Source organism: Eubalaena glacialis, chromosome 6, assembly GCF_028564815.1.
Source record: "Eubalaena glacialis isolate mEubGla1 chromosome 6, mEubGla1.1.hap2.+ XY, whole genome shotgun sequence".
NCBI classification, from domain to species: Eukaryota; Metazoa; Chordata; class Mammalia; order Artiodactyla; family Balaenidae; genus Eubalaena; species Eubalaena glacialis.
The window spans coordinates 141,911,902-141,934,071 of record NC_083721.1 but is presented as its reverse complement, the minus strand read 5'-3'; the positions used below and the strand labels follow the sequence as shown (position 1 = coordinate 141,934,071).

General features: G+C 47.5%; 1 protein-coding gene across 1 annotated transcript in view; it reads left to right on the top strand.

The window, feature by feature from the left end:
- Nucleotides 1–22,170, top strand: part of SH3BP5 (SH3 domain binding protein 5) — a 72,121-nt gene that overhangs the window by 5,284 nt on the left and 44,667 nt on the right. The gene's annotated exons all lie outside the window — the stretch shown is intronic.

Genomic DNA, 22,170 nt, shown 5'->3' with positions numbered 1-22,170 from the left:
TCTGCATTTCCTTTCCTTTGCTTTTTGATTATGGTCTGCAGGGCCCAACACCCCTCCTGACTTTGAGTGACTAAAGCAAATTGGTGACCCCAATGTTCATAGCACTATTTACAATATCCAAGATATGGAAGCAACCTAAGTGTTCATTGACAGATGAATGGATAGAGAAGATGCGGTACATATATACAATGGAATATGAGTCATAAAAAATGAAATAATGCCATTTACAGCAACATGGAGAGACTTGGAGGGCATTATGCTAAGTGAAATAAGGCAGACAAACACTGTATGATAGTGCTTATATATGGAATCTAAAAAATACAACCAACTAGTGACTATAACATAAAAGAAACGACTCGCAGATATAGAGAACAGACTAGTGGTTACCAGTACAAAGTATTGGGTGTAAGAGAGGCTCAAGGATGTATTGTACAACACGGGGAAAATAACCAATATTTGGTAATAACTGTAAATGGAAAGTAACCTTTCCAAATTGTATAAAAAAATTGAAAAAACAACGAATTGGTGACCAGTTTGTGGCGCAGTTGCCTCTGGGCAGCCGCAGCTGAGGTGTCAGCTGGGATTCGCCTTTGGATCCCATTCCATGTCTCGGCAGTTTAAATGGGAGATGACCAAAGGTGTCTGATGGCTGGCCTGTTGTCAGGCAGACACCTGCCCCTTCCCATGACCACGGTTTGCCTCTGACCTTGTCTGGACAGCATGGTATCCCCTTGGCACTCTGATTTGTGTTGAGAGAGCCAGCCTTTTCAAGCTGTTGAAGGGAGTAACCTTTTAACCAGAGAGGTTCTTGGATATAAGCCTGATGTTTCAAGTTAAGAAAGCACATGTATTTTCCCACAGGTGCATTGGTTAGTCAGCTTTAATTATTAACTCATGGAGTATTTTTTGAGCACCTACTATTTGCTTCTGTGAAAGCCCATCTGGAGGGAGCGAGCCTCGGGACCTTGTGCGGGAAGGGCATTCCAGCAGCGGGAACAGCCAGTGCTAAGGTGAGAGAGAGAGAGGGGCCTGGCCCGGCTGAGGACCAGCCACGAGGGCCAGTGCGCTGGGGGTGGGGAGAGCGATGTATGGAGAGAGATAAACAGGTCATTCAGTGCGCAGCAGCCCTGCCAGGTGAGGCAGTCCAGGTAAATGTGCTGATGCACTTTTACAATGCGTACCCAATAGAGCGATCTCTTCTCAAATGTTTGTTAAAACAAGAGGCAGCACAGAGAATTTCTAAATCATTGTAATCAAGATTTGTAATAGTCCATGCCAGTTATTTATTTTTTACTATGATGTGTAGTGTTTTTGTATTCCCCCTGCTTCCTCTGAAGGCGGGCTGTTGTAGGGTGTGAAATGGTCCAGGAGGAGGAGGAGGAGGAGGAGGAGGAAGAGGAAGAGGAAGGACACAGCCAGGCCTAGTTGCCCACAGACAGCTTTTCTGGCTCTGAGTAATCACAAGCTGACTTTTCCAGCCTGTCCTTCGCTGGGGAGGCAAAGGCGGTTGATTGTAAATGGCCGTGTGCTTCCCCTCAGTGCTTGGGCCAGGGCGGTTTGAAAAACATTTGATTCTGGACATCTGTGTTCCTCAGACTCGCATAAGGCCTGCACCCAGAATCTGCCTTTGCCCCTGCCAGAAACCAGCAAGAAGACTGTCCTGGGCTTGGAAACTCAGGGTCGGGGGGAGGAGGGGGTGAATTGGGAGCAGCCTGGTCTCTCTCGTAATGAATTTTTCACACAAGTCAGGGGAAGAGAGAGATTCTTTTCTGAGAGGGCAGTGCCATCACATCTTAGCACTTTCCCCTTGAAGACGTGTGTGTGTGTGTGTGTGTGTGTGTGTGTGGTGCATGAGTGAGGCTGGGATCTCTTTTGTAGCCAGGTTAGATCTAGTTTGAGGAAACAGTGGAACAGTGGCCTGGAGGCGTTCATGGAACTGGCACTGAGGGCCCCCTGCGGGCTGAGTCCTGTGTGGGGTTCTCACCTTGCAGGGGGGCGGTGAGGGGGTCCTGGATTCAAGCCTTGGCCACAGAGCGAGGGACCCGGGCAGGGTCTTGGGAGCTGGGGGACGCTTTGCTGCAGTAGGGGGCATTGGAGTCGAGGCCTGGGGACCCAAGTTATTTGGGAGGATCAGAGGGGACCAGTGCAGACATCCCTTGCAGCCTGTGCAGTGCTAGGGGCGGGGAGCATTGTTGATGGGACCCTTTGTTCATTGGCTGGTTGTAAAGATCAACACACTTGAGGTCTTTATGGGGCCTCCTGGGCCCCCGAGCTGGGGCTACTTCTGTCCCCACAGCTCTGACCTGAAGTTTGGCCATCGGAATAGTAGGACTTAGGGCTTCCTGCTTGGGTGGTGGTCCCACACTGCTGCTGGGATGTTGGGGGACAGTGACTTTTGACCCAGCAGTTGCACTTGTAAGAATTTATTCTAAGGGGTTAACTGGGCAAGGATGCAGGTCCAACAGTGCTCACTGCAGCATTGTTTAAAAATGTTGGAAAAATTGTGAATCTGCATGACTGTCAGTAGGGGGTTGAGGAAATAAATGAATACCAAGCCCGGGCGATAGCTAAGAGAATCCAGGCTTTTAGATGATGACACAGCTTGTTATTAACCTAGAAAGGCATCTGAATGGAAAACAGGTTCCAAAAGCTTGGAGTCATGATTTAGACTCATGATGCTATTCTAAAAAATATGTTTATATGCATAAAAATATCAGGAAAGGATTACATGCCAGTTATATCTGGTGAGAGTTGAGTAAGACATATTCTCTTTATACTTTTCTATATTTTCTGAATTATTTGCACTGAATTCTATTACTTTAGAGTCAAGCGGGAAAAAACCCAAAGTCATGGGGAAGGGGTGGGTGGAGGGACATCTTGGCATCAGGTGACGTGGTTAGAACCTGAGCTCTGCTGACTTTTGGGGGCACTTGCCCCTTTGGAGCCTGAGTCCCCTTGTCTGTGAATTGGCGTAGTTATTCTTCCTGGGTGGCCTGGGGGACAGGAGGAGACACTGTGTGAGGGAGGGCTTTGCTAGCTGCACAGCCTGGGTGAGGGAGAGGCTTCCTGCGTGCGGGGCTGGCAGCGAGCGCTGGGGACCGCCGGATGCAGAGAAAGTTCCATTGAGATGTGCATTGGAGCCAGGCCCACCACAGCTCTGCCCTCTTCCCCCCAGGCCCTGCCATGACGTCTCTTTGTCAGAGACCGGCTCTGGGCAAGGGGCCAGAGAGGGCTCGTAAGGCTAGGATTACAGCAGGGTGGACTCTGCAGTCTCTGGAGCAACAGGGCTTTGCTCTGTGGCTGGTATGCGGGGTGTGGAAATCAGTTGTTTCCCTGCATGAGCCCTGCTGTGTTAGGCTGTCTTCTCCTGGCACATAATGGGTGCTCAGTAGATGTTTGAGTGGATGAATGTCAACAGATTGCCCCTTCATGGCTGTGTGACCTTGGGCAAGTTACTTAATGTCTCTGGGCCTCAGTTTCCTCATTCCACTGCTGGTGCGTAGTAAGCCATGAATAAACATCATTGCTGCTGTTACTGGAGCAGGGCAGGTGAGGGCTGCAGCATGGTGGGTACTTGCAGGAAGGACTTGTGTCCATCCTGGAATGTCTTTTCTGCTTGTTTTTGTCTGCTCTTCAATAATAATGATAGCTAATAATAATAACAATAATAATAATAAATGCCTACCTTGTGCCAGACCCTGTTCTAAGCACTTTGCATAAAGTCACTGAATGCTCAGCACGACTTTCTGTGATAGATACTATCATCCCCATTTTGCTGATAACAAAACTGAGACCTGGAGTTCAAGTGTCTTGCTCTCGAGGAGTTGCCCAACTGCGCTGTTGACATCGTCTGTTGATGTTCTTTGTTGTGGAGGGCTGTCTTGCCCACTGTAGGAGGGTTAGCAGCATCGACTCACTAAAGGCCAGTCAACCCCACCCCCACCCCCCAGTTGTGACAGACAAGCATGTCTCCAGACTTGCAAGTGTCCCAGGGGAGGGGGGCAAAGTTGCCCCTGGTGGTGAACCAGTGCCCTAGAGCAGTGCCATCAAAGTGTGGTCTTTGCATCGCAGGACCAAGCTGGAATTGCAGAGTCTTGGGCCCCACCCAGACTTGATGACTCAGAATCTCGGGGGGCGGGGTGGGGGGTGGGGCGGCGGTGCCCACGAGTCTGTCCTCACTGGCACTAGCAGCCTCACGCATATCCATTAGGCTGTGTTCTGGTCATTTGTGTATTTGGTCCCCCCACTGGACTAGGCCCCTGGAGGGAGGGGCTTGGCCTCCCCATCTTTGTGCCCTAGTATCTCATGCGGTGCCTGCACACAGGGGTACGATGAATGTCGGAGTGAATGGCTGGAGTTTGTGGTTAGAACCAAACACCTCGTGGACTCGTGGCTCTTGGCGTTGCCATACACAGTGTCCTGCAAAACAGGCAGGTCCCTTTTCCCTAGTGCCTGCTCTGGAAATGCACTGGTCCCTGGGCTTTCCTTAAGCAGGGCCAACCCTGGGCACAATGGCAACACTGCTAAAGCACGACCTGTGACCTCCTTCCCCTCCCCTAAGCCCTCACTCCCAGAGGTCTTAGCTCATGGAGGTATAAGATTCTGCCCTGCTTGGAGATGCCAGGGTTTGAAGAGTGTTTTGCATTAAAATAGGATGACATGTGTGGTTGTGGACCCATGACCATGATCTATTTAGTGGAAAAAAAATCTAGTGGGGGAAAACATATAAAGCTATGTGTAGAGTATACGTAAAAGCATATATACATACAGTAAAAGAACATGTGCATTTAACAGAAAAAATGTCTAGAACAGAGATATTCATAGTGTGGTCCACAGGCTATGATCTGTTTGTTACCAATTAAGGTGAAGTACATAGGGAAATTGAGAGTAAGACTTTAGAAATTCTTCTCTTTAGCAGTTTGACATTGCTGTGACATCCAAGTGGCTTTTCACTTTTCTAGTTTATTTTTGTTGTATTCTACAGAAGTGTTGATTCATGTTGGTTGGTGATGGGGTGGAGGGATGCATTACCGCAGAGTCTGAGAAGTATGTACCCTCAGACGTTACTAGTGGTTAATGCTGGTCGCTAAGAGTGCTGGTGATTTTAATTTTTCATTTCTTGATGTTTTCTGAATTATTTGCAATGACCATATTTTATCATTTTCATAGGCAGGGCATGAGGGTGGAGAACAAAGCACTATTATAAAAAGATGTCTTTATGAGTCAAAGAGAGGAATGTCTTCGGAAGGAATTTTAGGAACGATGAAGGCTGGTGGGAAAAAACTTTCAGATTGGTAGTCCCTGCCCTAATTGTAGATAAACGCAGATGTTGGTGGGTTTGCTTGGTGAATTACTGTATTGTTAAACTCTCATGTGGTAATTCACGGAGGGATGAAAAGTGCCTTAAAGGCATTTTAGAATTGTCTGCAGCCAAGAGACCCTCATTTATGAAAATACAAAACAATCACCAAGATAGAACAGTGGAAAACATTCCAAATATTAAGAATATTTAGATATTCAAACTTAGTTACTATATGGATTTGAGTAGTAGCATCCTTTCTACATGGATAAAGACTTGTGGGCACATATAAGTGGGCGTCATTCACTGTAGTCACTTAGGCAAAATGATATTAGTGTGGGCTTTTGGCTAGAATATAGAAATAGCTGTCAATATTGAAATGGAGTCTACTGCTTTAAAAAAATCAGATATGGGGGCTTCCCTGGTGGCGCAGTGGTTGAGAATCTGCCTGCCAATGCAGGGGACACGGGTTCGAGCCCTGGTCTGGGAAGATCCCACATGCCGTGGAGCAACTAGGCCCGTGAGCCACAACTACCGAGCCTGTGCGTCTGGAGCCTGTGCTCCGCAACAAGAGAGGCTGCGATAGTGAGAGGCCCGTGCACCGCGATGAAGAGTGGCCCCCGCTTGCCGCAACTAGAGAAAGCCCTCGCACAGAAACGAAGACCCAACACAGCCGAAAATAAATAAATAAGTAAATAAATTAATTAATTAAAAAAAAAATCAGATGTGTCTTTCTTTTAAACTATAAAGACCAGTGAAATAGTATGTAAACTTTCCTGGCCCCTTAACTGGCACCATTGTGGGAACACGGGCCATTGCTGTTGTAGTACAGTGACATGACTGTGTCCCCACATTTATCCGGGATACCTTCCCTCTGACTCCAGGGTGTCTAGGGGTGTCCCCACCTCAAAAGAAGACAGGCTCTGAGGGTTGGCAGATCCATTGTTGTCCCCGCGGTTGATAGAATTTTCAGATACCCCTGTTGGCAGAAAGCTGTGGTCCCTGTGGGCTGCAGCCTTTTAATATTGAGCTGTTATTTTTCCTTCTGAGCGTTTATTGTAGGAACTTTGAACATAGCGGTGTATTTGTGTGTGTGTTGGCTGGATGAATTAAACATCTATTGAACCTCATCCTTTGGCAGCATCCCGGGTATCTTCGCCCAGCCCTCCTTTCCGAGAGTTACTTAATCTGCCTATTGCCACATAGATGCTTCTAACAGTAGAGACTGTATCCCTTTTATGCAACACATCTTAACCAAGAGTCTCACGATAATTTGCAAATTTGCAAAGGCACTCTTAGCTCAGGGAATCAGCCTCTTTCATTTCCTTAAAGGAAGATGGAAAACAATTTCGTTCTATTTTTGCCTGACTTTTTTCCTTTGCTGTGTTTTGCTGGATTATCCAAGAGATATTAATGTTTGCTCTGACAGAAAGAAACTGCCAGCAGGGAGACAATGACAGGAACATCCGCTGTTTATTCTCACTGCAGCCAAACCCACTTAATGTAAACGCATACTCCGTGGCATCAGACTCACCCGAAGCATGATGAACGGGGTTCGGGTATTTTCGTCCACCTGACCCTTTTGTTGCCAACACGCAAAAGGCTTCGGCTTCATTCTGATAAGATATGAAACGTGCAGATTTGATGGTCTCTTCCCTGGTTTTTGGCTTTTTAAAAAATAATTAATTAATTAATTTTTGGCTGCGTTGGGTCTTCATTGCTGCACGCAGCCTTTCTCTACTTGCGGCGAGCAGGAGCTACTCTTTGTTGCAGTGCACAGGCTTCTCATTGCGGTGGCTTCTCTTGTTGCAGAGCATGGGCTCTAGGTGTGCAGGCTTCAGTAGTTGCAGCACGTGGCCTCAGTAGTTGCAGCACAGGGCTCAGTAGTTGCAGCACGCAGGCTCAGTAGTTGCAGCACACAGGCCCTAGAGTGCACGGGCTTCAGTAGTTGTGGCACGCGGGCTCAGTAGTTGTGGCTCGCGGGCTCTAGAGCGCAGGTTCTGTAGTTGTGGCGCACGGGCTTAGTTGCTCCGCGGCATGTGGGATCTTCCCAGACCAGGGATCAAACCTGTGTCCCCTGCATTGGCAGGCGGATTCTTAACCACTCGGCCACCAGGGGAGTCCCAGCTTTTTTGGAAGAAGAGATGAAACGAAGATGTCCTTCCTTGTGGTTCTGGTTACTATTTCTACCTAATGAATTACCCCCCAAACTACTTTACCCCAAATCAAATGCTTTATTTTGCCCATGATTTGTTGAGTCGGGAATTTGGAGAGGGCTCCGCAGGGTGGTTCTCGCTGGAGGAGTCTCGAGCAGTTGCAGGCAGATGTCGGTGGGGGTGGGGTGGGGTGGTGTGCTCATCCGAACACCCGACAGGACTGGATGTCCGAGGAGGCCCACTCCTGTGCCTGGCCGTGGATACTGGCTCTTGGCTGGGGGCTCAGCTGGTCAGTGGTCAGTGTTTACATCCGACCGTCCCAGCACGGCGGTCCCAGGTACAGTGACCTCCTCATGGTGCCTGGCTTCCCACAGTGGGCATCCCAAATTGACCAGGTGGGAGCATCACAGCTTTGGAAGTCCCATAGCAGCACTTCTGTCGTATTCTGCTGGTCCAAGCAGCCATGAGCCTGCCCAGGTTCAAGAGGAGATGGCTCAGACGCCATCTCTTGATGGGAACAGTCCTAAAGCATTTCGAGCCCTGTTTTAGAATGGCCACACTCCTGGTGGTGATACAGAGACAGTGACTTGTTCTGAGGCCCGCAGGATGTCCATTTGCTTCATGAACAGCCACATTTCACGGTGCCTTGCCGAATTGCTTTAATAGTTAACCAGCCAGCAGAGCAAGGACTTTGATTCATACTGTCAGTAACCCTTAAACCAGCCAGCGACAGTTAAAGCAAGAGGGAGCAGTTTTGAGCAGTGCTATGGGTCTTGAGATAGGGAATTCTTTGCTTTGCCTGTTTCTTAAAAATGTTGTCTGAGAGACTATTATGCCGTGGCTTCAATGCCTATTACAGAAAATTAGTGGAGGCTAGAGTCCCCAAAGTACAGTAGCTAGACAGACACTTTATAAATTCAGGGGGAAGTTTCTTAAGCTCCTTGGATAGCTCTTGAGTGCTGCTTTCTTTCCCTGCCACGGGTTTTGCTAGCGTCCCCACTGCAGAAATAGGATCCTGGTATTGCATGCATTTGCTGGAAGTTGGATCCACTCCCCAAGTTGGAACTTGTTCAAGCAAATCATACTCTGATGCTGTGAACCTTGGGATCAAAAAAGCATAGGAAAACTTGTTTTGGAGCTAATAGAGGAAAAGCATGGGCTTGGGAGTTCAGGAGAGCTAGGTTTGAATTCTCCCTCTGCCTCTTCATAAGCTGTGCAGTCTTGGCAAGGTTTTTAGCTCTTCTGGGCTTTTCATTTCCTTCTCTCTAAAGTGGGAAGAGCAATACCTATCTTGCAGGGTTGTTAAGGATTAAATAAGGTCATGATTGTAAAGTGCCTGGCACAGTACCTAGCATATAAAGCGTTCAGCCAGCTTCAGTCCTTCCCTTTCTAACCATTGCTATTTATTGAATAGCAACACCTGCCACGACTATTTATCAAAAGCTTATTGTATTCCAAGCATTGTGCTAAGTGGTTTGTATAGTTTATCCTGTTAGTTCTCAAAACTAACACAATGTCTTGAGGACATTGATGAGACATGGAGATTGAACCAGTTCTCACGGGTCACTTGGCCAATGGGATGAGGACCCAAGATTTGAATCCAGGAGTCTGAGGCTGGAGCCCATGCCCTGAAGTAGTTTTTAATATGTGTGTTTGTGGGTGTGGAGGCTTTATCTTCTGAGGTCCTCACCGGGGCTGGTGAGATGAAAGAATGCTGATCTAGAACTTAGGGGACCAAGTTTTCAGTCTTTGCCCTGACACTCGCCAAACACACATCCTTGGGAGAGGCTTCAGTTTCCTCCTTTGTGAAATGGCAGCCTCTAAGCTAAACGATGGGCAATGGCTTTTCCAGCCCTGATATTGAATGACCGAGATTTTAAAAAAAATTTTTATTTTATTGAAGTATGGTTGATTTACAATGTTGTGTTAATTTCTGCTGTATAGCAAAGTGATTCAGTTATACATATATATGCATTCTTTTTCATATTCTTTTCCATTATGGTTTATCACAGGATATTGAATATAGTTCTCTGTGCTATACAGTAGGACCTTGTTGTTTATCCATTCTCTATATAATAGTTTGCATCTGCTAATCCCAAACTCCCAATCCATCCCTCCCGCATCCCCCCTTGGCAACCACAAGTCTGTTCTCTATGTTTGTGAGTCTGTTTCTCTTTTGTAGATAAGTTCATTTGTGTCATATTTTAGATTCCACATATAAGTGATACCGTATGGTATTTGTCTTTCTCTGTCTGACTTTCTTCACTTAGTATGATAATCTCTAGGTCCATCCATGTTGCTACAAATGGCATTATTTCATTCTTCTTTATGGCCGAGTAGTATTCCATTGTATATATGTATCATGTCTTCTTTATCCATTCATCTGTCAATGGGCATTTAGGTTGTTTCCATGTCTTGGCTATTGTGAATAGTGCTGCTATGAACATTGGGGTGCATGTACCTTTTTGAATTACAGTTTTGTCCAGATATATGCCCAGGAGTGGGATTGTTGGATCATATGGCAGCTCTATTTTCAGTTAAAAAAAAAAAAATTATTTATTTATTTGGCTACTCTGGGTCTTAGTTGTGGCATGCAGGATCTTTGTTGCTGCATGCAGGATCTTCATTGTGGCATGCGGAATCTTTAGTTGCAGCATGCGGGATCTTTTTTAGTTGCGGCATGCAGGATGTTTAGTTGAGGCATGCGGGATCTTTAGTTGCAGCATGTGGGCTCTTTTAGTTGCGGCATGCGAGATCTTTAGTTGCGGCATGCAGGTTCTTTTAGCTGCAGCACATGGGATCTTTAGTTGTGGCATGCGGGATCTAGTTCCCTGACCAGGGATCGAACCCAGGCCCCCTGCATTGGGAGCACGGAGTCTTAACCATTGGACTACCAGCGAAGTCCCTATTTTCAGTTTTTTGAGGAACCTTCATACTGTTTTCCATAGTGACTGCACCAGTTTACTGGAATGATTGAGATTTTGATTTGAATCTAGCCACATGCTGAATGAGTTGAGTCCCCCTCAGTCTTGATGATGGGGAAGTAGAAAACATTGGTCCATCTGTGCTGCAGCCAACTTAAAGTTTGATCTTTATTGAAGCAATACTTGCACATAGTTGAAGAAAAGCCCCTGAGAAAATGAAAGTCCTCTGCCTCATTCCTTCCCACCCCCAGTTCTGCTAGAAGCAGCCACTTTTCCTGTTTTTAGCCACTTCTTCTGGGTTCTTCCATGTCTCTTAAACCAATGGCAGTGGATTTTTACTTTGTTTCCTTTGCATCCTTCGTCCTCCTTTCTTTCCGTTCTGTTCCGTGAGCCGCAGTCAGAAGGAAGGTCCTCCAAGAGGAGCAAGGCAACAGCTTGCCTGGAGTGCTGGGCGGGGGATGCGTGCTTTCCACAGAGGCCTCACTGCCTGGTCCCTCGAGCTTCCCTAGGCCGGGCCGTGAACTCACCATTGCCCTGATGCTGACACTCATGTTAATTCTAAAACACCTTGTCTTGCATAACTGCTTGATGGGTGGCTGAAACATCACCCCTGATAAATGTTCACATTAATTATATGATCTGTCTAAAATCTAATATTTGCACATTTTTTTTTTAATAGGAAAGCCCATTTTATTTTATTTATTTATTTTGGCTGCATTGGGTCTTCGCTGCTGCGCCCAGGCTTTCTCAAGTTGCGGCAGGCGGGGGCTACTCTTTGTCGCCGTACGCAGGCTTCTCAGTGCAGTGGCTTCTCTTGTTGCAGAGCACGGGCTCTAGGCCCACAGGCTTCAGTAGTTGAAGCACGTGGGTTCAGTATTTGCGGCATACAGGCCCTGGAGCGCGCGGGCGTCAGTAGTTGCGGTGCGTGGGCTCAGTAGTTGCGGTTCTAGGGTGCGCGGGCTTCAGTAGTTGTGGCGCATGGGCTTAGTTGCTCCACAGCATGTAGGATCTTCCCGGACCATGGATTGAACCCATGTCCCCTGCAATGGCAGGCGGATTCTTAACCACTGGGCCACCAGGGAAGTTCCCCTAATATTTGCAAATGTTTGAAAAAAAGTGAGTCTTAAAATTGAGGAAATATGTTAAGCCTTTCCGTGCAGACGTGGAGATAGTTCACTTGTGGTTGAACTGCATAAAATGCCTGAGTTTCAGCAATTCTGCCTCCTCTCACACAAAGAATCTTGTGGGTTTAAAAACATGTGTTTGGCTCTGAATGAAAAAAGCAGCGGGTCCTGTCAGCCTTCTCAGCTCTGCTGTGTATGTGTGTGTCACTGTGTGTGTGAGAGTGTGTGCATGAGTGTGCCTGTGTCTTTCTGTGTATGTGTGTCTGAGTGTGTGTGTGTGTATGTGTATGTGTGTGTAGGGTAGTTATGTAACTTCTGTCCCTCCTCCTGGGCCTCCTACACTTAAAGGGCTAAAGGGCTGATGGGTTTTCTCCTTTGTGGTGATTTGGACCTTAGGCTATTTAAACGTATTTTTTGTAATGGGTTAGATTTCATCCTGGTGGCTCCTGCCTATGTAACATCAACAAAAAAGGTGAATTGAAAGTGAGTCTTTCCCAGTGACAGACATTCTACACAATAACTGGTTCATATTATTGAAAACTCTCAAGGCCATGAAAAACTGAAGAATGCTTCCAGGTTAGGGAGACTAGAGAGAGATTGACAGTAGATGCCGTGTGAGTCCTGGACTGGGTCCTGGACCAGGAAAAATATCTTTTTCTCTTTGCTGTAAAAGATGTTGGTGGGACAGTTGATGCAATTTGAGCAAAGTCATAGATTGGATTAATGGCATCGTATCAATGTTAATTTTCTGACTGTGATCATCGTACTCTGGTTCTGTGAGAGAATGTCCTCATCTTTAGGAAATACACACCGAAGTATTTCAGGGTAAAGGGACATCACGTCTGCATCTTACCCTCATTTTTTCCCAGTCGGAAATTATTTTAAATTAAAAAAGTTTAAAAAAGAGCTTTTTCCTTATTCCCAGACCTACCGACTGCCTTAACTCGGCCTCCAAATGGCTGTGGAATCTTGATGTTGCACGAAGCTGGGTGGTCCAGCGTGGGGACAGCTGCAGGGGCTGCCTGTGCTCTGGGAGACGGGAGTGGGTCCTCACCTGCTTGTTTGGAAACATCCCTCTAGTCAAATCAGAATTCTAGAGCACAGCCTTTCTGCCTGGGAGTAACTTGGTTCCACTTAGGCCTAAAATAGCTCTCAGACCCTTGATAACCTCGGAAGAGGCCAACTGGCCCCAGGAAACCATGCTGACAACCGTCTTTTCTTACTTTCCTTTTCTCCTCTCTCAGTGGAAGGAAGCTCTTGGTGGCCCAGAACCAGGACAGGTGGTGTGGTGCTGTGGAAAGAGGAAGCAGGGCTGACCTTGTCACCAAGGCTGCCGAGCTGCCCAGGGCCTGCCCCTGGGTCTGGAGCTGGGGTGGAATCCCCTACACTTTCTTCCAAACCACTCAAACGGCTTAAATAAAAGGCAGGATTTTCCTTCATGAACCCCAAGGGTGGGGAGGGCGTTGTAGAGCCTTGAGCAGGGACACCAAGCATCCCCGCATCGTTATTTGCAGTCCTCACTGCGAGGACCTCACTGGTCTTCACTCTCAAAGGTGCCTTGGTTGGGTTGGTAAATGATCTGGCTGTGTAAGTGCAGAATTCGGGTCGGGAAGTGGGATCATCGCCCGCATCCCTCCTCTGCTGCCTCCTCTTCTCTCGTTCGCTTTCTCTTCCCTCTCGGTCATCTCTCTCTGTGTCCCCATCTCTCCCCCCTCTGGCTTCCTCCGTTTTGTCCCCTGGGAGAGGGTCTTGTGTCAGAAGCACAGCAGCAGGGCTCTGCTTACGCGTGAGGCACAGTCCCCACAGAAGGTGGGTTTGGCAGACGCCTCAAGAAGCCTCTGCCTCTGAAGTTGGGGTTTGAGGTGGGAAAGAAAGGGGGGTGGAGGGAGGGAGCTAGGCAGTGGTCCCCGGTAGTGATTCTGCTGCTTCCAACTCAGAGGCCCTGGTACTGTCTCCCCCTTCTTTCTTTTCCATGCACATTTCCATCCCTTTGCAGCTGTCTTCACCAGGCTCCCTGGTTGGATGAAACTCGCTGATGGGGAATTGGGCCTGAGGGGTGCTGGGCGGGGAGGGGTTGTGGTCCTCACGGGGCTGGCTCCAGCCCCCCGGGGGCTTCTGCCCTCGCCTCACCTTCTCCACCTCTGCCTCTTCTCTGCTCCTGGGCCCTCTTGCCTCGGCCTTTCTGGTTTGGCTCCCCAGGTCACGGCTCTGCCCTGGCGCCGTCTTTCCACTTCTGCCTCTGCTGCAGAATTCCTGAAGGTGAAATCAGATTGTCCTGGCTGCCCTTCTCACAGGGCTGTGACAGCCGCTCCTTGTGGCAAGAAAAACCAGGCAGAGGCAAGGAGACAAGGCAGCAGGAGGACCCGGGAGCGTGGCGTGATCTCTCCAAGTGGGGAGCGGAGTGAAATCTGGGGTCCAGGAGCTGGACCTGTGCTGTCCGGGATGGCAGCCACTAGCCCCATGGGGCGATTTGAATTATACTTTAAAAATTAAAATTTAATACAAAATCCAGTTAGCTGCACTAAGCACATTTCAAGTTTTCACTTAGCCGCATGTGGCCGGTGGCCTCTATAGTGAGCTACACAGATACAGAACATCTGCATTGTTGCAGAAAGTTCTAACAGCCAGCCCTGGAGGGCACTTGATCCCTTTCACCGAAGCTCTAGGAAAGTGCTTTCTTTGTGTGTTTTAGTAGCTACCACAAGTGCTCTTAAAGAATAGATTGGATGGGTGGGGAAAAAACATGATTTGAAGTAACATTAAAAACATTTCAGGTACCTTAGAATTGGTTGGGAAGTTGGAGTGTTTCCGGTGGTGTCTTTCATCTTGGAATTCTGGAACATTCCTGATACAGAGACTTTACATCCCAACTCTCTTGTTCTTCTGCCTCTGTCATAATTTTTGCCTTATTCTAGTTCTTATGTACTGTTTATTCTGTATTTTCCTTTACATGGATTCACATTCGTACTTAAGTTTGTTTGAAAATGAGACTTCATGACCAGAAGTGAAAAGTCATGAAAGGGAAATAACTTTGTTTCAAGCAGGCTTTTTTTTTAACATTTTATTTTATTTTATTTGTTATTATTTTTTTAACATCTTTATTGAAGTATAATTGCTTTACATTGTTGTGTTAGTTTCTGCTGTATAACAAAGTGAATCAGCTATATGTATACATATATCCCTATATCCCCTCCCTCTTGCGTCTCCCTCCCTCCCACCCTCCCTATCCCACCCCTCTAGGTGGTCACAAAGCACCAAGCTGATCTCCCTGTGCTATGTGGCTGCTTCCCACTAGCTATCTATTTTACATTTGGTAGTGTATATATGTCAATGCCACTCTTTCACTTCAGTGAAGAATCATATGGACGTGCCCAACTCATAGGGTCCCGCTTGCTGACTTTGCGGAGCAATGCTCTTTTGTTTCCAGTGGGTTTATTGTTTTGCTTATCAAATTCTAGCAGATTCCCTTTGGGGAAGGCTCTGAGCCTAACTCCCCCTTTCTTAAAAAGGAGATTAGCAAACGTGAAGAAGGGCTATGAAGAGATAGTGACCCCAAATGGAGGCTTTCTCCTTGGGAAAATCAGGAGGAGTAAAGGAAGGCCTGAGAAGGAATAGCTGCTTCTCTGTTACTGAAAATACACTGGTGTTTCCCTCCAGCAGGGTCTCTGCAGGGCAGCCCAGGGGGAGGGTGTGGTTTGGTGGCACCAGCTGACCCGATGCTTTTTTTTTTTTTTTTTAAATTGGGGTATAGTTGTTTTACAGTGTTGTGTTAGTTTCTACTGTACAGCAAAGTGAAGTAGAGTTCCCTGTGCTATACAGCAGGTTCTTATTAGTTATCTATTTTATACATATTAGTGTACATATGTCAATCCCAATCTCCCAGTTCATTCCCCCCGCTTTCCCCCCTTGGTGTCCATACGTTTGTTCTCTACATCCATGTCTCTATTTGTGCCTTGCAAACCTGACCCGATGCTTTTGGGCCTGAGGTTCCTTTTACACTCCTGTGATCACTGAGCATTTCAGAGAGCTTTTGTTTTTTGTGGGGAACATCTACAGTATCTGCCGTGTTAGAGATTAAAACAAAGTTGTTTTAAACACTTGTATTCATTCATTAAAAATGACAGTAATAAGCCTATTACCTGTCAGCGTAAAGAATATATCTTATCAAAAATAACTATTTTCCCAAACCAAAAAAAATTCGTGGGCTTCCCTGGTGGCGCAGTAGTTGGGAGTCCGCCTGCCAATGCAGGGGACACGGGTTCAAGCCCTGGTCTGGGAAGATCCCACATGCCACTGAGCGGCTGGGCCCGTGCGCCACAACTATTGAGCCTGCGCACCTAGAGCCCATGCTCCACAACAAGCGAAGCCACCGCAGTGAGAAGCCTGTGCACTGCATCGAAGAGTAGCCCCCACTCTCTACAACTGGAGAAGGCCCGTGTGCAGCAACGAAGACCCAACACAGCCAATAAATAAATAAATAAATAATTAAAAATTAAAAAAAAAAATTCGTGAAAAGAAAACTGTCATTTTATGGTTTTTGTGAGTCTCTTTCATGTCTGGCTTAATAGAAGAGCTGGATGCTCATTTCTGCTTCTTCATTCTGTCTCGTGATGTCACAGCTCAAGTAGTCTCTGGAAACTCCACTCAACGCTCATGAGAGAATGAAGGTGAAAGAGGCAAATTAAGTCGAACTCAATTATGAAAATGGTTTTGACCTTGCAGACTCCCAGAAAAGGTCTCAGGGAACCCCAGCCCCTACCCCTGTGTTCCCTGGACCAGACTTTGGGAACCACAGGTGAAGGGAAAGACACGTGGAACTTAGGACTACCGGTCTGTGCTCCGGATGCTAGCCTGCCTCTCCCCTGCGTGTGACCTTAGGTCAAGCCAGCACTTCTCCCCTGGGGCTGAGATCTCTTATCTGGAGACTGGGGACCGCCCTTCTTGCTGAGCCTGGCCATCCTGTCCTACAGGGTCCTTGTGAGTCTCAGATCATGCCTGTGAAATCTTTCCATGAGCAGAAAGCAGTGTATTTATAAATGGCATTACTAGGGATCTTTTGAAGTTTGGTGTCATCTTTAATTTGTAGGACAGTTATTTTTAAAAACTGACATCGTGTCCTAATCTCGCTTGGTTCTGGGGACGCCTTTGTGAAGGGGAGAGGCTGCCCTTCTCAGCTTACAGGCGAGATCATCGAGGCTTGGGTGAGTGGATTGGCCAGAAAACGGACTTGTCCCCAGGTTGGTGACCCCTGCCCGCTGTTTCCAAGGCACACTGGTGCTGGTTTCGTGGGGCTGAGGTTCTTGTCTGATACGGGGCTGCATTTTTGACACACTGACATATTCATACAGGGAGACTGCCACCCTCAGCAGTTCTTCACGTGAATAAATTGCCCTCAGTCTGAGTCACCTGATGGATGTGACACAGTTTTGAGACTGGAAGATCTGAGGCCTCATCCAGGCCGAGGGAGCCCTTTTAGAACTCTTTCAAGTGCTGATCTAAAAAAATCAGCTGGTAAACAGCCCTGGCTGGTATGTGGCTTATTTTTGTTGACTGGTGAAAGCTCTGCTCGTTCTCCTGAGGTGTTCGTACTTCTGAACTGCTTCCCTCCATGGATCACTTACCGTAGGGAAAACAGCCAGCTCTCCTCCCTGGACACTCCTGGAAGCAGCCCCCATTCTGATCTTGGGAGACACATTTGCCTGTAAAAGAACCACGGTCGAGTCTTTTCTCGAACTAGGAAATAAGGCAAAAAACATAAGTTCAGTTGTGGCCAGCTGACCTTAAGATGGATTGAAAAAAAAAAAAAAAGCAATGCTTTATACAGGGTAGGTTGAATTAAGTTCCCCAGACCCTGCTCCTTATAAGCATGGCTTTATTGTCAGGGGCAGAAGCCCTCCAGCAGTTACCTGTATTTAGTTAACAGTGCTTTGCCACGGTATAGACTGTAGATTGACTTTCCCCTCCCTGAATATGTTAATATGACTACCTTAAGGCATACAGTATTTTTAAGTTTTTTTTAAAGGCTTAATTCAGTTGCAAGTGATAGAAATTCAATTCCAACTAGCTTAAACACAACATAAAGCAAGGGGGGACAATTGGGTGTGTGTGTGTGCACTATTTTGGCTCTAGGAGAGTGGAGTATGGGGTTAGACTGTAAAGCATTGCTAGGTCCAAAAGCTCAAAGTGTCATAGGGAGTCCCTCCCTGCCTTTGGCAGGCTCTGCCCTCATGGTGCCAAGATGGCTGCCATCTGCTCCAGCTTTCATTCCATCTTCTCAGCCATCTCAGTGCAAAAAGTTCCTCTAACAGTTTCAGAAAAGTCCCAGAATGAAATCTTACTGGTTCTGATCGGTTCCGTGCCCTCCCTCAGCAATCACTGAGGCTAGGAGTATCCCCGACTGATTGGCCAGGCATGGGACCAGTTCTGGGACCAGGGTGAGGCCCGGGAAAATCAGGGCTATTTTGTTGGGTAGGCAGGAAAGGTTTTGGTTTGTGGGCTCCCACACCCCAGTATTTGTAGTGAATTATTACTCAGGTAGCCATGACCCTTTGTGGGATGGTACCAGAACTAGGCCCACTCTTTTTTATCAGGAAGAAGGCTGGCTTTGTGTTTAGCTTTTAGCACGTCTTGGATGAATAAGTTGTTGGTGCTTGGCTGTCAGCCAGCCATGCGTCATCCTCTCTGGCAACACAGCCTCTTTTATAGAGGGAGACGCTGACGTCAGATCATATTTCCTGGGCCCAACACCCTTTGATGGTCACACGCTTGACCAGGCTGGTGGTCCCTAAATCTGCCAGCCAGACTCACATGAAGACCCCAGTCCACTCTTTGGTAAAACCCAGATTTGATCTGGTGATGCCTCTGCTTAAAAATCCACCATGATATTTTACTACAATTTTAAAAAGGGCAAAAAACAAAATAAAACAAACAACACCCTCCCCCCCCCACTGATATCCCATTCCCCCCACCCCATCCCCATTTTTTTCTCCCTTAGAGGCAATTTAATTGATCAGTTTAACATATTTTAGCTGATTATTTAGGTATTTACATCTGTGACTCTAGTGGCATCTTTAGGATTTTCTATGTATAGTATCATGTCATCTGCAAACAGTGACAGCTTTACTTCCTCTTTTCCAATTTGTATTCCTTTTATTTCTTTTTCTTCTCTGATTGCCATAGCTAGGACTTCCAAAACTATGTTGAATTATAGTGGTGAGAGTGGGCACCCTTGTCTTGTTCCTGATCTTAGTGGAAATGCTTTCAGTTTTTCACCATTGAGAATGATGTTGGCTGTGGGTTTGTGGTATATGGCTTTTATTATGTTGAGGTAAGTTCCCTCTATGCCTACTTTCTGGAGAGGTTTCATCATAAATGGGTGTTGAATTTTGTCAAAAGCTTTTTCTGTATCTACTGAGATTATCATACGGTTTTTATCCTTCAAATTGTTAATATGGTGTATCACATGGATTGATTTGCGTATATTGAAGAATCCTTGCATTCCTGGGATAAACCCCACTTTATCATGGTGTCTGATCCTTTTAATGTGCTGTTGGATTCTGTTACTTCTGTGACTCTAAACAGTAGGCTTTGTGTGGCTACTTCTTGACTTTTTAGTTTTAGTTCTTATCTGTGGACACCCCCTATGGAAGATGAGGCTTTAGTCTCCTTCCTCCTGTGTCCTCCTCCACCCCCATCCCTCCCAGCAGGACCGCGTTGTAGTCAGTGTTTGGCGTTTACACTGTTGCAGCTAGGAAAGCTCTATTCACAGCCATGCCGTCCAGGGAATGATGAGAACTTTTGTTTTTTGTGGTAGAGAATTCTTCAAGCATTGCTGACAACAGGCACGTGGCAAGTAAATTGAGACTCACATGAGAAACCCACCCTGTCTCCCATTGTGTGTGGGATAGAGTTCAAAGGCCTCAGTGTGGCCCACGTGCCTTTCTTTCTTCCGTCCCACCAGCCCTCCCACCTGCCACCCTTCGCTTTGCTGGTCCCTCGATGCCCCCTTCTCTGTCTGGTGAAATCCTCCTTCGTCCAAGGCCTGGCTGGGATGGTGCTTTCTCTGGGTGTGTCCTTCCTGGTTGTGTGTTCACTGCGGTGTGTAGACTGAGGTCTTAGTACTTACCACACTGCACGGTGCTTATTTATTTACTGCTTGAGTTTAAATCTTGGCTGTGCTGTTTCCCAGCTTTGCGACCTTGGGCAAGCTACCTAGTTGCTCTGTGCCTCAGTTTCCCTCTTTGTAAAATGTGGATGACAGCCATAGCACCTGCAGGGGACTATACTCAAGATTTTGTAATAACCTATAATGGAAAAGAATCTGAAAAAGAATAGATATATATGTATAGCTGAATCACTGTGCTGTACACCTGAAACTAACACAACATTGAAAATCAACTATACTTCAATTAAAAAAAAAAAAAGGAACAACCATAGCACCTACCTGGTAAGGTTATTAGTGATTGCATACGCTGATGGAATGAAAGCATCTGTAAATGTCTGCCCCAAGGGAAACTGTCCATCTGTTCCCTGTACCCACCTCATGCAGGCAGGTGGCTTATATTCACTGGTGCCCAGAATAGCTCTGGGCAAATCAGAAGTCTCTGAGGGCCTGGCAGGGGAGCTCAGTGAGTGAAGCAGGCTGGGTGTGGCTCAGGCACAGGGCGTGGGGACTGGAAAGGACAGTCTCCAAGGGGTGTCTTCTCCTTTACTTCTAGCCAGTGGTTGCCAAGTAGGAATGGGGGCCCAGTTTTGCCAGATCATCTGATTTAAAAAAATGTTGTTTTTTTTTTACGAGAAATTTGAGTATCCACATTTAAAAAAATATACGAATTTTCCTGACATTTAGTACACAGCGTAGAGGCTGAAGGCACTAAGCCTGTGGGCCCATAGGCCACTGGTTTGGGGCACAATTCTCATTTCCCAGAGGAGATGCAGAGTGATGGCGTGACCTGCCCTGGGTCACACGCTGACTGATTTGGCCCCTGGTGTTCCCACCTGCGGTCTGGATGTGGTGCTGGCCCCTCCCCCGCCAGGGTGGTGCTGGGAGGATTCAGTCATGTGTGTGAGTGCGTCTGCCAAGCCTCTGCCCACACAGGGTAGCAGGTTATTCCCGCCCTCACGTCAGCTCCCCCTGCCTCAGAGCCACCCCCTTGGTGGTGTTTAATAGGATCGTGGGTCTCTTTTTATGCCAGGGGAAAAAAAATTGTGTGCATTTATTGAATACCTACTGTGTGCCCAGGAACTAGTAGGTGTTTCACATTTGCATTCTCTTTTATTCCTTCCAACAGCCCTCCCTATGAGATGGAAAGTCACCATTTTATAGGTAATAAAAATTATTCATAAGGAAGTTACCTGATGGGGGCCTCACAGAAAGAGGTTTAACCAGGATTAAATCCATCTCTCTGATAAAAATCCCGAGCTCTAGACAACATGTTACCTCCCACGTACTGGAAGTCAAGTCTAACAGAAGCTCAGTGGAGCTTTGCTCGTCCCTGGCGGCCTGAATGCATCTGTGGCGCTTCCTCTGGAGGACAAGCCTAGTCTTGTTCTGTCTTCGGCAGCTGTAGCTGTAGCACGTGACTGCAGGCCTGGCCAGATAGGAGGGAAGGCAGAGAAAATTAGGAGGAGGAGGAGGATACAGGCCTGGGGGAAGCAACCAAGGCCTCTGTCAGAAGTAGGATGGGGCTCAGGAGCTGAGAAGCTCCCATACAAGACAAAGGCCATGTCTTCATATGCTGCAGCCCTGGCACTTTCAAACCCATCTAGAAAGCCCACGGTATGAGATGATGGGGGGAAGGAAATTAGAAGTGATCGGGGCTTTCCTCACCCCCATGAGCCATCCCGTTGGCCCAAGAGGCCCATATAATTTTATGTTTAGAAATAGTTTTCAGATAGTGAGGCAGCCCCTTTGTAGCCAATGGAGCACACGTGTTTTACCAGCAGTGCGGCCGGCTGCTCTTGGGGCCGCCCCATGGCTGGTGATCATGTGTTGTTCCTCCTTCCCTGAGTACCCACTTCCCCTCTCAAACGCACGCACACTCCCCGAGGCATGGCTGTGACAGGCCAGTGACCGAGGGAAGAGGAGCAGAGGGGAGGGATGTGGGGTCTCTGAAGCCCTCACCGACCGTCCAACATGTCCTCCTAGACCTGGGACTAAATGATGTCTTTTTAATTTTTTTTTCCTCCTTGTGGCATCCATGGATCTGGTTTCCTGACTTTCACAACCCTGGCACCGCCCACCTGCCTGTTCTTCTCTCCCAAACTCTTATCCAGGCCACCTTGCTCGTGGCATCTCCGGGAGGAGTGGCCGCCCTTATCTCTAGCCATTCTCCACATTCCAGACGTCCAGCTTCCTTCAGTCTCTGGAAAACGCCACACTACTCCCTCCCCCCACCCAGTGGGCCCTGGTCTGCCACCTGCTCTGGACTCAGTATTTTCCTTCCTCCCTAGGTGCCCATCCATGATTCAGGCTTCTGTGCAGATAGTAACCCCTGGAAGTTTCCTGCGAGTCTCCCTCTAACCTCGCCCCCCTCCCACCGCCCGCCTGACCTGGCCTGGTGAGGTTCTCTACCCTGGGTTCCACGGCACCTGTACTGGTCCCATCCTGGCTCAGACTCGCTGGGATGGGCTGTAAGTGCCTCCCTCACCCACCAGACTGGAAGTGC